Raw genomic sequence first — 14,036 nt, 5'->3', positions numbered from 1 at the left:
CAGAAATTTTAACAACTACATCATCATCACAAATAAAACTAGAAAATTGTTGTGAAGAAATAGAAGTAGTGTCAGGCCTGACAAGATCTCCACAATCCACCTCTTCACTGGCTCTTTGTGCTTGTAACTGATTAATAGATTATGCTATCTGATCTAACTGACTCTGTATATTCTGTATCCTTGCAAATTGTTGCTCTTGATGCTCTCTCATTTGTTGCATAACTTCATTGCATTTACACATTGATTCTTCAATTTGTTCGTGTGCATCCTCATACCTATTCCGTTGCTCCATAGGTAAGTAGGACTGATAGAACTGAGTCTGAGGCTGATAAAAATAATTCTCCATCCCATCTCCAAAATACTGATGATATGGATCCATGGTCACATGAATTTCCTGTTCTTACACTGAAACACTAGCAAATAAAATCAGAAGATTCAGGAACAAATAAAATCAAACACATGGATATATAATCATAAAAGCAATCAAAATAACAATCCTAAAATTACTAAACATTGCATATTTTTTACTCCCCGGCACCGGCGCCAAAATTTGATATAGACGAATCTGTCACATCCGCTAATCAAATTGTACAAATGTATTTTCCACTGAACCCCTTAATTAAACAATAATGTTGTAGTAACGAGCCCAGGATCGATCCGAGGAACCAACGGTAGAATGTAATTTAGGATTGTCTTTTATTCCTATTTTTTTGGGGTTTTCGATATAAAAATGGAGTTGGGGGTTTAAAAGCTTTAAATCTAAATCTACAAAGGAAAACACAGCAGTAAAGAAATTAATCTAAAGCATAACTAAAACCTACCTATGTGCCAACAATCAAACCTTAACGCATTGTCACTCCTACATTGAGATTAAATCATTGACACACCCTTAAACTAAGCATAAACAACAAGACAAGAATGAATACGTTCTAAAGCAAAATTTAAATCTTAACTACTAAAACTAAGCTACTCAACAGTACTGAAATTAAAGCTAAAGCTAAATTAACAACAACTTCAAAAGTAATTAAAACTAAATTACTAAGCTAAGAAGAACTATGTTAATGAATTCAACTAACATAAACCGAAATGTAAATCTATCAACAGTAAAATGAATGCAAAAATTGAACCCTAAACCATCTCAACTCCAAACCAATCTTCACGGCAACTTCTCCTTGCCGTCACACAAGGAAACAACGGAGAACACTCCAACTGTAATCGGAGAAGACAATCTGAATAGCTACACTCAGCTCAACCTTTACCAGCGCCATCGGAGACCACTCCAAACAGAACTAGTGAAAATCGGAGCCGCCCAACTCAAGAAATCTGCAAATCTGCGACTGCAACCTCAGATCTGATGTGGAGAAGATGATGGATGGAATGTCGTCGGGAATGGTCCAGTAGCAGTGGAGGAACACCGCGAAAGCTTACTGATGGAAGCGGAACCACCGATTGGAGGAACACCTCAAAATCGGCAGCGACAGAAGCAAAGAGTTGCGGAGCAGAATTCTCGCCGCAGGAACACCTTGAACCGAGGTCAGATCATCAGGAGATGGTAGCAAGCAGCTGAGAACGTCGTCGGCGATGAAATTGGCCGGAAAATTGATCTAGAGATCGAGATGGGGTCGGAATCTCGCTGGAGAAGAACGCCGCGGGACGCAAACAGTGCTGTGGAGATCAACACTGGAAAATACTGTAGCTTCTGTGTTTTGAATCTGTTCCAAATTTGGAGCTAAATCAACGGTGAAAAGTCATCCAAAATCTGATCCGAAGGTACTGATGTTGATCTAGGGTCTGGATCTACCCTCCCATAGGTCGGATCGATCAGATCATCACTGGATGGCCCAGATCTGCCGATCTTCAATGAACGGCCCAGATTAATCCGGCTGGATCAATGGCTGGATGAACTTAGATCTGGATCAAAACTTCTGGATCTTCATCAATGGCTTAGATCTGCTCCCCATTAGGTTGGATCGGCCAGATCTTCAACGGATGGTTCAGATCTCTCCTATTCTTGATAAACGGCCCATAATGCTTCAAAGCTTGATCTTCTCGTTTGAACTCCGATTCGAGCCCAATTTCGGTCCAAATAGATCCAAATCCAAGATCCTTTGATGTCTACAAAATAAGAATCAAATATTAGCATCAAATAATATAAAAATAAAGTAATTTGCAATTAAGTCCAAAAATACACACAATGCACAAAATGTGATGTAACCATGATTTTAACCTATGAAATCAACATCAAACCATGCATATATGAATCAAAATAATGCAGTAAAATCATGGTTATCACCCATCAAGAAGGCTACACTATCACCTGCCCACTTATTTTCTCTGACGAGGATTTTAGGTACTGGACTAGCCAGATAGAGTACTAATTGAAGACCTAGGCGGAGGTATGGATCATAATCTAGACCGGATTTATACTCTCCACCGAAGACGCTGTACCCATTGTATACAACAAGTGGGATGCACAAACAAGGAGAAAAATTGAGGTAGATGTAAAAGTGACATACTCTTCTATGCAAACTAACAAATGAAGAGCTTGATCAAGTTGAAAAGTTTAATAACACTAAGGAGCTTTGGGAAAAATTGATCAAGCTTCATGAGATTTCATTATAGCCAAAAGACCAAGTAAAACCTAAGTTCGAATCTGAATATGAATCCCCAAAGTCAACCTCTGAACCAGACTCAAAAGAATCAGGTCAGATCAATTTCATAGCATAATGACTAAGGAGGAGATATCTAAATCTGAGTGGAAATTCGAGACAGCAACAACCAAGGGGGAGAATCCTATCATGGATCTAAAATGTAAAATAGTAAATTCAAGTTTTAAATTTTACATAATTTACTTTAAGTGTAGGGAGAGAGGGCACCATAGAAACCAGTGCCCCACCAGTAAGATTCAGACGACACAATTGGAGGCGAACTAGAAATCGATGCCAGGAATCCGAAAAGAGAAAGAGCACATTGAATGCTTCAAGTGTTAATTAAATAGATGGGTCACTACAAAAATCAATGCTCAGAAAGAAAACTCAACAATTCAAGGGAGAAATCAAGATGAGTAAATTTACTATCATGCCTCGCGGGTAAGGTTGTCCGACTAAAATCGGATAGCACCACCGCTATAACAGTGACAAATGAAACCACTATACGTTGTCACAAGGCTACTCACAAGCCATCAACAATAACCCACACGGCTGGAACATACACAACCACGCAGTTATATACACAACTCACACGGCTAGAATAAAAAAAAATATAACCACACAGTTATATAGTAAGCAGCCCACAGGGTTGTAGTAAAACACGGCGAAAAACATAAAATAACAAACGCAAAACCACAATACAACTAACTACGAGCCGGCTCGGCTTAACAACACAACATCAACCCAAAAAAAAAAACCACAAAGCTAAACTTCATACAAAAGATACATATACACAAACAAGTCCAAAGCTAATAATGCAAACGAAAGTAATAACAGAAGAAGTAGTTCGATGTGACATGGGAAAGGCGGACAGGATCTCCAGACGACTCCATAAATCCTTTACCTGCTAATTGGTGAAAGAAAACCAGTTTATGGGGTGGTGAGTGCTGGGACTCAACGGGTAATAAATAGATAGTGGATGAATATAATAAAGAACTAGAGATACAAAGGTATACAATCTTATAGGAAAAATAGCAGGTATTACAATGATATCATAGTAATTGTTCATACCTGAAATCATATCCTAGGCTAGTAATAGTAGGTCAGGGGTAGTGAGGATGTGCAATAGTACTGCTTATACTACAAGGTATCATGTGAGGTATATACATACTACCAATAAGTAAGTCAGTGTCTAAGTACATGCAATAGGTATATAACTCAACATATATAAGCATATCACATGGATATAATAAAACAACTGCATAAGTAAGCAATCAACAACATAAGTAAGTATAATAACAAAAGTGTATGCATAGATGGTCACTCCTGCTTACCCCTCTGCACCATGAACCCTGTATGGTCGAGAGGTTGGGTCAGTGACAAATTGTACACTACTCTAGCTACTGTTGGTTGCTACTCGGAAAACCTAATGGTTCCACTGTACAAAAATTTTGTACAAAGGTCTGAACCTTTTCCTAGATACCATGTGTTCTTTTAAATTAAACTTGGATCGCCTGCGAAATATAACACGTTTGATCCAAAGTTTAATTTATTTGTTCTTTTAGGTTTAGACTTGGATCTCCTGCGGAACTTAACACTTTAGATCCAAATCACCTAGGTTATTAATTCTATTAAATATTAATTTCCAAAATTGGCTTCCAGGATTGCATGGCGAGGCACATGGCCTTCTTGGATATGTGAACAACCACCACCACCTAGACAAAACCTTTTAAGGAAAGCTAATATTTAATTTCCTTAAATAACTTTAGGTCAACCAAAAAGAACAATCAAATCACAAGGAAAAGAAGAATAAAAGAACACAACATCGAAAACAAATTCGAAATACTAGAATCGCATGCCTCTTGTATTTTGTATTTTTACAAAGAAATAAAACTAGTATGATGTGGAAATTAAATACTAGTTGATCCTGTCCGAACAATGAATCAACGGACTCTTGGCACGTGGTGCTCTCCAAACTGCTGATGTAGATCTTCGACCGGTCGTGCGGACCTCCGGCGAACCTGCAAGAAAATCGGGCCAGGAAGGGGTTCCCGGCGACGACCCTCCGACGCTCAAGTCAGGCAAGTGGACAACAAAGAGGTGGCTTCGAATATCAAAGAACGCGTACCTCAGGCGAAGTGTGAGGCCCTTTATATAGAGCTGTGAAGAGGCTCACGCACACATACCGAGGTGAATACGTGTCCTCTGTCCATTCCTCAATATGGGCTTGTCAGAAGAGCATACCTGACACCATACTGCTACAGTCTGAGCACCTCCTTAATGGGACAGAAGAGCCTTTCATTGTACGATTCTGCGTATAGCCTGGTTGTTGAACATGCCTGTTGTCAGAGAATGTTCCTTTGTCCTTTTATCTCTTCTCTTCCCACGCCGAATGTCCAGCCGCTCGGCAGTCTTATCACGTCCAACTGGACGCAGGTACTGGTCCGCTCGGGCTATTCCTGGTCATGTGCTCGGCTGAGACTATTTCTTCACTGCTTCTTTATGTCTCGGTCGAGCGGACCACCCGCTCGGCCTAGCGATCTTGTTCACCATGAGCATCGGAAACCTGCCTCCCCATTGGGTTATCTTTGATTCCGCTCGGACTAGTTTGACCCGTTCGGCCGGCTGACCCGACCCTTCTGACTCTTGACTCTTACGTGTCGTTGACCCTTTGCCTATGAGGGCCCTATGGCCTTATCGCCGGATCACTTGCCTCTCCTTCAAGTCTAGTCGAAGGAGGCGATAAGTCCGACTGACTGGACCCCCGGTCTGACAGAGTAACGGCGCTCGAATGGTCAGTGGAATGCTTATCCGTTCGGCTTACATTCTTCATCACGCCCGTTCGGTGTTGTCAATGGATGGACGGTCAAAACTGGCGCCTTAGGGATCCCCTTGGAATGTGTGTCAAATCCGCCCCAGTAAGGCTGGGCACGCGTGCTGTCCGCGGTAATGGTGTTCATTAAATGCGCCCCATGCGGTAGCGCCACGTGGCATCTCTGATACCGTCAGCGTACGGCGGCGATGTTACCTTTGATGGGACAGCTGCTGTTTGAAATGGACGATTAGATATGGGCATTGATCTTCGTGACCTGCATCCAACGGCTGAAGCCACTTGGGCCAATCCTTATAAAGTCCTCTCCTTCTCCTCTGCCGCATTCCTGCTTTCGTGTGTTCCACAACTCTCCCTCCGGTGACCTTGTTTCTCTGCGTCCAAGCGATCTCCAGCGCCCTTGTAACCCCTTTTTTCGATCATCTTCGCCCTTGTAAGCTCAGTTCTCCTGTTATTCCATCATTCCTTTGCATCGTTCTTTAGCTGTTCCTCCTTCAGCCATCTGTTTTCTCGCTTCTTTCCGTCTTTTATCGCGTTTACTCTTCCGACCATGTCGAGCACTTCACAACCGTCGGCCTCCGCTCTTGGTCTTTGGTATACATCCACGGAGAGACGGTTTGATGAAGAAGACGCACTACGCCTCATGCGTACTTATGAATTCCCCACTGACCTTGAAATAATATTAGCCACTCCTTCCGATCGGCCCAATAACCCGCCGGCCGGCACTGTTTTCTTTTTCTAGGATCAATTTTTGGCCGGCCTGCGGTTTCCCCTGCATCGCTTCATTTTGCAAGTATGTAATTACTTCCGCCTCCCGCTCGGCCAACTCGTCCCGAACTCCATTAGGCTACTGTGCGGGGTGGTGATTCTGTTTAAGCTGAACGATATCCCTCTGGACCCCAAAATCTTTCATTTCTTCTACTATCCAAAACAGTCCGAGTGGGGCACCTTCATTTTCCAAATTAGGATTGGGTTTGTTCTTTTTAGCAATATGCCGAGCTCCAACAAGCACTGGAAGGAATACTTTTTCTATGTGCGCTTCCCCGAGCTGCCGACTTTCCGAACAAAGTGGCAGACCGCGGTGCCGACCCAACCAGAGCTCGGCAAATACAAGAGCGATCCGGCCTACCTCCATGCAACCAACCTCCTGGTCGGCCAACGATACAACATTGATAAGCTGCTACTTAAGGGAGTGATGTACTTGTTCGGCTTATCTCCCGTTCAGGCTGGCATTCCCTGCAGCATGGTAAGGATTACTCTTTACCTTTCTCCTTTGCTCTAACTGATTTATTTTTCTTTTCCGCAGCGGAGATCATGTGGCGTGCTAAAGCCACCGAGCGCCTGAAGTTGAGGGCTGCTGAGATTGAGACGACTACGACAAAGGAGGTCGCTGCGCGGGGGCTCGTCCCCGCCAACTCGGGGGCTGAAGGGACACAGTCCGCCCCTGAAGTATCAGTCGCTAGGGCCCCCGTGCACGAAGCCGTGGGTGACGCTACTTCATCTGCCCCCGTCCAGGCGGAGATGCTCCTTATTGACGATGTTCCCTTGAGGACCCGGAAGAAACACCGGATGGACCCACCTCCACCCTCGGTTCCTTCTAGTGAACAGCTTTCGGAGCAAAGCGATATTCCTCCCGAGCGGGAAGAAGGGGCTCCGGCGTCCGTTGAGGCGCTTTCTTCGGATCGAACACTTTCCCAGCTTGGCTTGCCCGCGGCGATCCTCGAAGTGGAACCAACTGACTCCCTCCCCCGCCGTCGCCTTAGGCGCTTGGGTGAACTTTCTACTATTGGGGGGCCTTCCGATCAAGCCGCTGAGACCCAGGATGATCCGAGCGGCCTTCGAGTGATCAAGATCGTTCTGCACTTTCCCTCAGAGGAATATCTTCTGGCGGCCGATCGGCCGGCTAGCCCCGAGCAACAAATTACCCTAACAGGACCCCTGGCCAAAGTTTGGGAGGATGCCCGGATTCGCGTCGCGCTCATGACTCCCAGTCAGTTGGGAGACAACAATCTACAGTAAGCCACAGGGGTAGGTTCTTTCTCCCTTGGTTTTCCTTTTCCACCAACCTTTGCCATCTCTTTTTCTGCGCAGACCTGGGTGGAACAGATTGCAATTAGCAATCGCCTGGCTGAGTTGGAAAATGAGCTGAAAAAGCTCAAACTCTCGGGAGAAAGTCAGGGGTAGTCATCCGCCGAGCTGGAGAAGACTAAAAAGCTTTTGGAATCCGAGCGATAGAAGTCTTCTGAGTTGAAGGCGGAGGTAGCTCGGCTTGAAGCTGTGGTCAAGAAGCGTAACCACGACATAAAGCTTGCGACAAATCGAAAGCTTCAGGCCATCTCAGACTTGGATATCATGAAGGTGGAGAACCGGGGGTTGGATCAACGCGTCAAGGAGTTGGGCACCCTCTTGTCCACCGAACGGGAGGGCCGCTTGGCCAATCAGGTTAAATTTGAGGGGGATTTAAAAGATCTCTAGGCTGCCCTTGACGCTTCCCGAGCCACGCTCAAAGAATATCAAGACGGGGAGCTTGGCCGGTCGGCTGAAGTGCGGAAAGCTTTCATCCGCTCGGACGAGTTCGGTGAAAAGTTCAGCGACAAGCTGTCTCTAACTTTTGAAGAGGCTATCAAGGTGGCGGTTGATTATTTGAAGACTAAGGGTCATCTACCCGCCGAGCTGTCCGTCCCCCCAGAAGATCTGACTGTCATGATGGGCTCTATCCCCGACACCCTTTTTAATTTCGATGAATGAGGAGTATTTGATCTGTTTTTTGTATGCCCGTCGTTCGGTGCAAATACTCTTGCTATTACTTCTTTTGTCTGTCCGCCGTTCGGCATAAATGAACTCTGTTTTTGTTAGTTATTTGACTGCTCGACCAGTATTCATCCTTAACCTTTGTTTCAGCGAGAATTTTCTCACGCTAAGTATTCTTTATAAGGGAGCAGTTCGGCCGTAATATTTTCGCCTTAATAGCAGGACCTGTTACTGGTCGGCGCTTACAACCGGGTCGTACCATGCGAAAAGATATCCATCCGGATGGTTTATAGACACCGGTTCATCTCTCGATTTTTAATGTTGGAGCTCGACGGTCTTCCAGCTGGAGGGTTTATAGACGCCAGTTCGTCTCTCGATTTTTAACGTCGGAGCTTGACGGTCTTCTGGCCGGAGGGTTTATAGACGCCGGTTCGTCTCTCGATTTTTAACGTTGGAGCTCGACGGCCTTCCGCTCGGAGGGTTTATAGTCACCGGCTCGACTCTCGATATTTAACGTCGGAGCTCAACGGTCTTCCGCTCGGAGGGTTTATAGTCGCCGGTTTGTCTCTCGATATTTAACGTCGGAGCTCGACGGCCTTCCTCTCGGAGGGTTTATAATCGCCGGCTTGACTCTCGATATTTAACGTCGGAGCTCGACGGCCTTCCGCTCGGAGGGTTTATAATCGCCGGCTCGACTCTCGATATTTAACGTCGGAGCTCGACGGTCTTCCGCTCGGAGGGTTTATAGTCGCCGGCTCGACTCTCGATATTTAACGTCGGAGCTCAACGGTCTTCCACTCGGAGGGTTTATAGTCGCCGGCTCGACTCTCGATATTTAACGTCGGAGCTCGACGGCCTTTAAGGCTAATTTTGACACTGCCGTTCGACGAAGCTATTTGCCATCTTTTATCATTTTGCTTCCTGCATTACAAGGACGTAGGCGACCAAAACATATGTAAAATTACACCAGCGCACCTCTCACCCAGCTCGGTACGGCTGGAGATGATTCGTGCTCCATGGTCGATCCAACCGCCACCTGTCTTCATCCTCCAGATAATAAGCACCCGAGCGGAGCTTTTCGATGATTTTGAAGGGGCCCGCCCAAGGATCCTCCAGCTTGCCAACGTTGCCGACCGGCTTTACTTTTTTCCAGACAATGTCTCCCACTTGGAATGCTCTGGGGATTACGCGCCGGTTGTAGTTTTGCTTCATCCGCTGTCGGTATGCCATCAGTCGGACGACCGCCTTGTCTCGGTCTTCATCAATCAAGTCCAGCTCTATGTTCCTCCACTCGGCGTTATCATCATCATAATTCTGGATCCGGACGGACTCGACGCCGACTTCAATTGGGATAACTGCTTCACCGCCGTACACCAAATGAAATGGCGTGACACCCGTTCCTTCCTTTGGGGTCGTACGGATGGCCCATAAGACGCCCGACAGCTCGTCCACCCAACTTCCTCCCATGTGGTCCAGTCAGGCTCGAAGAATTCTAAGGATTTCTCTGTTGGTTACTTCCGCTTGGTCGTTGCTTTGTGGATACGCTACGGAAGTAAAGTGTTGTTCAATGCCATAGCTTTCACACCAATCTTCTAGCAGCTTCCCGGTGAACTATCGTCCGTTATCAGATACGAGCTGGCGAGGGATGCCGAACCGACAGATTATATGCTGCCAGATGAACTTTTTGACCATCTGCTCGGTGATCTTGGCTAGCGGCTCGGCTTCCACCCATTTGGAAAAATAATCGACCGCCACTAGTAGAAACTTTCGCCGACCGGCCGCCATAGGAAACGGACCCACAATGTCCATTCCCCACTGGTCGAACGGACAGGATACAGTAGCTGCTTTCATTTCCTCCGCCGGTCGGTGGGAGAAGTTGTGATACTTCTGGCAGGAAAGGCACGTCGCGACGGTCCGAGCGGCGTTTGCTTGCAAGGTTGGCCAGAAGTATCCGGCCAGCAGGATCTTCTTAGCCAGCGATCGTCCGCCCGGATGCCCTCCGCACAATCCTTGATGCACTTCTTGGAGGATGTACGCCGCGTCTTCCGAGCTCACACATTTTAAAAGCGGACGGGAGAAAGCCTTCTTGTAGAGTTGGTCTCCAATGAGCGTGAACCGACCGGCTCTCCTCCTTAATTGCTAGGCTGCTTCCCGATCGGATGGTATTGCCCCCGATCGAAGAAACTCCATGATGGCTATCCTCCAATCGCTCGGAAACGCGAGGCCCTCCATCCGGTCGACGTGTACCACCAGAGATACTTGTTCAATTGGCTGCTGGATGACGACCGGCGTTATTGAACTTGCGAGTTTAGCTAACTCATCTGCTGCCTTGTTTTTCGCTTGGGGTATCTTCTGGATAATGACTTCTCTGAAATTGGCCTTGAGCTTTTCAAAGTCTTCAGCGTAGAGTTTGAGCCGAGCGTTGTTAATCTCAAAAGTACTAGAGAGCTGCTGAGCGACCAACTGAGAATCTGAATGCAGCGTCACCCGTCCGGCCCCCACATGCCGGGCGGCCTGTAAGCCGGCTATAAGGGCCTCATACTCTGCTTCGTTATTTGAAGCTCTATAATCCAGCCGGACGTATAAGTGCATCTTTTCTTCTTGGGGAGAGAGCAATAGCACGTCAATCCCGCTCTCAAGCCGGGTGGGCAATCCGTCCACAAATAATTTCCACATAGCTTCGGGCTCTGGCCTTTGGACTTCGGTGATCAAATCTGCCAAGAACTGCGCCTTTATCGTCGAGCGAGGTTGATACTGAATATCAAATTCGCTCAACTCCGTGGTCCATTTGATGAGCCGTCCGGACGCTTCTGGGTTCAGCAGCACTCTTCCCAAAGGGCTATTCGTCCGGACGATGATAGTAAGCGCCAAGAAATAGGGACGGAGGCGCCGAGCGGCGAGGACCAAAGAAAAAGCCAGCTTCTCGAGCCCGGTGTAGCGAGATTCAGCATCTTTTAAAATATGACTTAAGAAATATACAGGTTCTTGTCTGCTTGCCCTTACTAACGCCGAGCCTACTGCCTGCTCGGTTGAAGATAAATAGATGCAAAGCGGCTCACCTACATTTGGCTTGGCTAACACAGGCAGAGAATTAAGATATGCCTTCAGTTCTTCAAACGCCCGATCGCATTCTTCATCCCAATGGAACTTGGTAGCCTTGCGCAAGATTTTAAAAAACGGGAGACTCCGGTCGGCCGTCTTCGAGATGAATCTGGACAATGCAGTTATCCGACCGGTCAAGCGCTGTACTTCCCTCATATTTTTTGGGGGCGGCATATCTTGTAATGCTTGTTGGTGTGGGAAGCATCCGATGATCGAACTCGTGTTTTAATAATGGCAAAGAATTCAAAGTTAAGATGTTTTGTATTCTAACAAGTCTACTTGAGGATTTCAGGAAAGTCCTAACTGTGGTTAGGCAAAGGAATAAAACCCTAGGGGGTGGTAACCCTAGGTCATAGGGGGTGGTAACCCTATGCGGAAAGTCTTGGCAGGTCGATAACTTCAGGCAAAAAGTCCTAGGGGTGGTAACCCTAGGTGGAAAGTCCTGGTGTCGCGAGCCAGGTGAAAGACTGGACTAGCCTGGAAGTGGATGTCCAGCAGAAAGTCCGGAAGTATCGAGTGCTGAGCAAAAGTCCAGTCGATCTGGAGGATCGTACTGGCAACAGGTAAATCTCCTGAGTGGAGTAGGTGAGGACGCGTTCCTCGTAGAGGGAACAGTAGGCGTCGGGTCGACCTAGGGTTTCCGGTTGGAAATCCAAAGTCAGACCCGGACAGTCCGGAGACTGTCTTAAATATTCTTTATTATCCATGATGTTGTTTTGTGCTAACTTTGTGTTGCAGGATGTTGTTTGGGACTAACATATCTTGCGGTACAAAATAACGATGATTTTTCTCGGATGAACAGTGTCCGAGGCGCCTCCATGGGGCTTGGAGGCGCCTCGGGTTCAAAATCCTGAGCTGGCGCGAAGAGCAGGCTTAAGGCGCCTCGGAGGGGTTTAAGGCGCCTTAGACAGCTTGGAGGCGCCTTGAATGGACTTAAGGCGCCTTCAAGTCGCGGCAGTCAAAAGATTATCCCAGCGAGCAGATCGGGATAAAATTCAGGTTTAAGGCGCCTTGGAGCTTGTTTAAGGCGCCTTGAACACTGTTTATAAAGGGGGTCCGACCAGCAGCTCAATCCAACGTGTTCCATGTCTTCTTTACTCAACGTGCTACTCCAAAAGACTCCCGGAAGTGCTGCTACAAGTCTCCGACGACCCAGAGCTCCGAGATTTCTCGTTTCCGTCGTCGGTATAGAATTCTTTTATCGCATCTCTTGTAATACTTAGTTTGTAATAATCGAGCTTATAGTTGTTGCCCACCGGAAGCGATCAAGGATCGCGGGCCTTTGAGTAGGAGTCGCCTTAGGCTCCGAACGAAGTAAAATCGACCTGTATTCTTGTGTGCTTGCTTATTTTTTCCGCTGCTTTAATTACTCTAACGCTGTTCTTGATTCCGATAAGTACAAAATAGCCGCGAGCGCTATTCACCCCCCCCCCTCTAGCACGTCTCGATCCAACAATTGGTATCAGAGCGGGGTTGTTTTGAACTGGTGCAACCACCATTCAAAACGTTTTTTTTCGTCGTATTTTGTTTAGGAGTCAATTAGAAATTAGCTAATTAGCTAAAGTTCTAATTTTTTTTAATCAGTGTTGCTCAAAGTTGGTCAATACCATTTGAGCTCGTTATTTTTTCTTTATCCCGCACTACTAATCCAAGACACAGTCTTGGAATAGATCTTTCTGTTTTTGCTTATTTAGGTCTAAAATGACTCAACAAGAAGGATATAGCACTGTTCGTCCCCCACTATTTTCCGGAGAAGACTTCGGATATTGGAAGGGGCGAATGGAGATATATCTGAAGATCCAATTCGACACCTGGATGATCGTCAAGACAGGACTGCAACTACCAACTGATACGGACGGTAAGCCTACATCCTGTGAGACCTGGGAACCAGCCTTCATCAAAAAGGTGGAAGCCGACGCCAAAGCTACCTGCACCATCCAGTGCGGTCTTACCAAGGAGGAACTCAACAGAGTCGGTCCCTTTTCAACCGCAAAGGAACTCTGGGAGAAACTGATCGAACTTCACGAGGGCACCTCGGAAACCAAGGTAAGTAAGCGTGATTTATTATTTAATAAATTATATAATTTAAAAATACAGGAAGGTGAGACGGCGAGCCAGCTGCATGCACGCATCCAGGACATTCTTAACTCTCTTCATGCAATAGGACAGAAAGTCGAAAATCGGGACGTCATAAGGTACGCATTAAATTCGTTTCCAAGGAGTACATTATGGGCATCAATGGTAGATGCCTACAAGGTCTCCAAAGACTTATCTTCTTTAAAGTTAGACGAGTTATTTTCTGAATTTGAACTTCATGAACAAACTAATGCACAGCCATCCGAGAAGGGTATTGCTTTGGTTGCAGGTACGAGTCGAACACGGGAATCAAGAGTACGGCGAAAAATTGAATCGGAATCAGAAGATGAACCCGACTCAGAAGATTCAGAAGATGAACTGACCAGCGAACTTGTGAACCTTGTGAAAAATCTCTACAAGAAGAAGAAGGGCTTCAACAAGAAAGATATGAAGAAGGCAGTTCAGTCCAGGGAGGCCCAACCGAACTCAAAGGTAAAATTCGAAGTCACTTGTTACAGGTGCAACCAGAAGGGGCATATCAAAGCCAACTGTCCCAACCAAAAGGAGGCCAAAAAGCAAAGGATAAAGAAGGCCCTGAAAGCAACCTAGGACGAATCTTCTTCAGAGGA

The sequence above is a fragment of the Zingiber officinale genome, chromosome 9A (assembly GCF_018446385.1).
Source record: "Zingiber officinale cultivar Zhangliang chromosome 9A, Zo_v1.1, whole genome shotgun sequence".
NCBI lineage: Eukaryota > Viridiplantae > Streptophyta > Magnoliopsida > Zingiberales > Zingiberaceae > Zingiber > Zingiber officinale.
Note: the sequence above shows the minus strand (reverse complement) of the source record.